At 50.6% G+C, this 3,597-nt stretch overlaps 1 pseudogene; it reads left to right on the forward strand.

The window, feature by feature from the left end:
- Positions 1-640: 640 nt before the first annotated feature.
- LOC139234257 (U2 spliceosomal RNA) lies at positions 641-876 on the forward strand (annotated as a pseudogene).
- Positions 877-3,597: the final 2,721 nt, after the last annotated feature.

Genomic DNA, 3,597 nt, shown 5'->3' on the forward strand with positions numbered 1-3,597 from the left:
TTATTTGACCCCCATTGCTGTATTTTATAACAAGCTGGATGGACACCAGGCTGTGTCTGATGCTGCCAATGCCCTTCACATTCTTGGCAGAATGCTCAAGGGTCGAGCAGGCAGGCTGAGAATAGGTGACGCTCGCTCAGTGGCAGCAGTGGAGTGCCATACTGTTTTCAGTCAAGAGTTGAATGGTCCTTTTTAACACTGATTCCAGCAAGCATTGTCATTCAGAGGTAACTACTTCAGTTGTTACTAACTACGCAAGGTACCCGCATGGGACAACCTTCAACACTCACTCCCTCCACCACCGGCGCACCGTGGCTGCAGTGTGCACCATCTACAAGATGCACTGCAGCAACTCGCCAAGGCTTCTTCGGCAGCACCTCCCAAAACCACAACCTCCACCACCTAGAGGGACAAGGGCAGCAGGCGCATGGGAACACTACCACCACCATAAATGTTCCCCTCCGAGTCACACACCATTCCAACTTGGAAATACATCGGCCGTTCCTTCATCATCGCTGGGTCAAAATCCTGGAACTCCCTCCCTAACAGCACAGTGGGAGCATCTTCACCACACGGACTGCAGCGGTTCAAGGCAGCGGCTCACCACCACCTTCTCACGGCAATTAGGGATGGGCAAAAAAAATCTCGGCCTTTTGGCTAAGATCATGCGTAACTGACCTGACAGGGGAGTAGCCACCATGACCTCCGGGTGGTTCTCCCTGGATCAGGAAGGTATATGCTTGCTTTTTTGGAAACAGGAGGTGGGTGGGGTGGCTTGACCCATCCACCTCCACGGAGGTGTGTGGGGGACCTGACCCATCCACCTCCATGGCACGAACCTGGTATTGCAGTACTTCCAGGAACGGTGCAGTGGCTCTAGGCCTTTTGGCTAGGAGCATTGGCGCAGAGTGATCCTTGGCGTGTGCAAGGTGACCTCTGGCGTTTGTGATTTGACAAAGAATTGGAACGATTGGCTACGAATTTCAAAAAAAAATAAAAAATAAATGCCAGCCTTGCCAGCGACACCCACATCCCAGGAACGAATAAAGAAAAACATAAAACCTGGCACTGGTGACTACACCATCTGCACATTGTATATCTATCAGACGGGTGTGAGATGAACATCAAAACCGAACTCAAAAACTGAACTCATCGAAATTTTAGGGTTGTGATTGGACTTTCTGACACTTCACTTCTGCAGTTCAGATTCTGGTTATTTTCAAAGACACAAATGCACACGTTGAAAATTCTACAGCAAAACAGAAGCTTACTGGAAGCACACAGCAGGTCTGGCAACGCCCAAAGGCTGATAAAGACAGGATAAAGGTCTGGATTTTACTTGGGCTGCACTGCATCGGGCACCTGTCATGTTTACCCGGACCCTGCTCATTTCTCGGGATGAGGGTCATTAACTTATTGAGGGTGGTTGCTGTAATAGAGCTCCCCCTAGTGGAGTACTGCTCCACCTAGTGGACAACTGATGTACTGCAACTATTGATGTCAGTAGTAAAGGATCATGTGTCAAGGTCACATGATGACAGGTTTCAGTGTTAAGAGCCATCTAGTGGAGAGTGTGCTTGTGATGTCGTCAGAATATATCACAGGTGCTGAGACCATTAATGGCAGTGTTGCAGCATCCAGTTCAGTTCGGTGTTACAGCAATTTGCTGTTTCATAATGTGGCTGGCCACTTCAATTTTAAATCGCCCTACAGCCATCAGCAATGCTGGACGCCGACCCATTTTTGGTTGGACATGTTGGCCAATGGGGAGATGGAGGGATTGGGTGGTCACAGCGGCTGTAAATGCAGTAACATGGAGGCCCTGTCCAAATTATTTTTCTCGGTTTCCCAGCCGACAGCCAGTCAGTTTGAGAGGCTGGCTGATTGACATGTGGGTAGGCCTGCACTGATCGGTCCCCAGCTGCAGTCTGAGAGGAGGGAGGGAAGAAGGGAGAGATCAGAAAGGTAGCAGGGAGGTCGGAAACATCAGGGGGAATGTCGGAAGCGACGGCGGGAGATTGAAAAGGCTGGGGAGAAAATTGGAAAAGCTGGGGGGTGGTCGGAAGGGCCAGGGGGCTCGGAAAGACTACGAGGAGATTATGGACACGAGCTCGGGGATCTGATTATGGATCCAAAGCCAGCGGGGGGGGGGGGGGGGTCCGATGGTGGATGGAAGGTCAGGGGTCTGACTGTGGGGAAGAAAGCAGATAGCTTCGGGGAGGGGTGGAGGGAAAGCTCTCCTGCTCCTCCTGACCCACAAGCAGATGAGACTTTAAACCGAGGCCCCGACCGCTCTCTCAGGTGGACATAAAAGATCACATGGCACTATTTTCGAAAGAGAGCAGGGGAGTTATCCCCGGTGTCTTAAATTACAACAGTGACTACACTTCAAAAGTACTTCATTGGCTGTGAAGTGCTTTGGGACGGCCGGTGGTCGTTTTTTTTAAGAGGCAAAAGGGAAGCGTATATTACATAGTGTCAGCTGTGGCTCAGTGGGCAGCACTCTTGCATTTGAGTCAGAAGGTTGTGGATTCAAGTCCCACTCCAGGGACTTGAGCACGTAAATCTAAGCTGAGCCTTCAGTGCAGTGCTGAGGGAGTGCTACACTGTCGGAGGTGCCGTCTTTTGACTGAAACATGAAACCGAGGTCCTGTCTACTCTCAGGTGGATGTAAAAGATCCCACGGCACCATTTTGAAGAAGAGGAGCAGGGGAGTTATTCCCAGTGTCCTGGCCAATATTTATCCTTCAATTATCATTAAAAAAGTTTATCTGGTCATTATTATTGTGTTCCTAACACAGATGAGACTGCACATAGGGAGGTTAAAGTAAAAGTGACCCCAGTCTTTAATAAGATACTCCAGACTGAGGAACAGGCCTTAGGGGCCGACATATATCGTGCTCCCAAGGGATGCTGGGATCCCTTGGGACTTCAGGGGATGTGCTCCCTGGTGGCGGAACATGGGAGTGCATGCTTTACAGATACACAACATCACACCCTGCCCAAAGTCAAAGTGAAAACTATTTACAAGGTGAGCCTGGCCTTGCTGGGCTGTTGGGCGTGATGGGTTCGATTTCCTGGTCCGGCGTGGTGTCGTTGATCCTTTGGGTGTGTGTTGTGGGCTCGTAAAAGGTGGTGTCTGCTGTGGGTTGTTCAGGGCAGTCTGAACCACAGCCTCATTTGGTCCAGTGCTTTCTGCAAATTTGTCCATTGTCTAGTTTGATTACAAACACCCAACTCCCTTCTTTAGCTATCACCGTGCCCACGATCCACGTGGGACCATGTCCATAGTTTAGCACATACACAGGGTCATTCAGATCAATTTCCCGTGACACAGTGGCGCGACCACCGTTTACATTTTGTTGCTGCCGCCTGCTCTCTACCTGATCATGCAGGTCGGGGTGAACCAGCGAGAGTCTGGTTTTAAGTGTCCTTTTCATGAGTAGCTCAGCCGGGGGCACCCCTGTGAGTGAGTGGGATCTCGTGCAGTAGCTGAGCAGTACTCGGGACAGGCGGGTTTGGAGTGAGCCTTCTGTGACTCGTTTAAGTCTCTGTTTGATGGTTTGTACTGCCCGCTCTGCCTGCCCATTGGAGGCT

The sequence above is a fragment of the Pristiophorus japonicus genome, chromosome 21 (assembly GCF_044704955.1).
Source record: "Pristiophorus japonicus isolate sPriJap1 chromosome 21, sPriJap1.hap1, whole genome shotgun sequence".
NCBI lineage: Eukaryota > Metazoa > Chordata > Chondrichthyes > Pristiophoridae > Pristiophorus > Pristiophorus japonicus.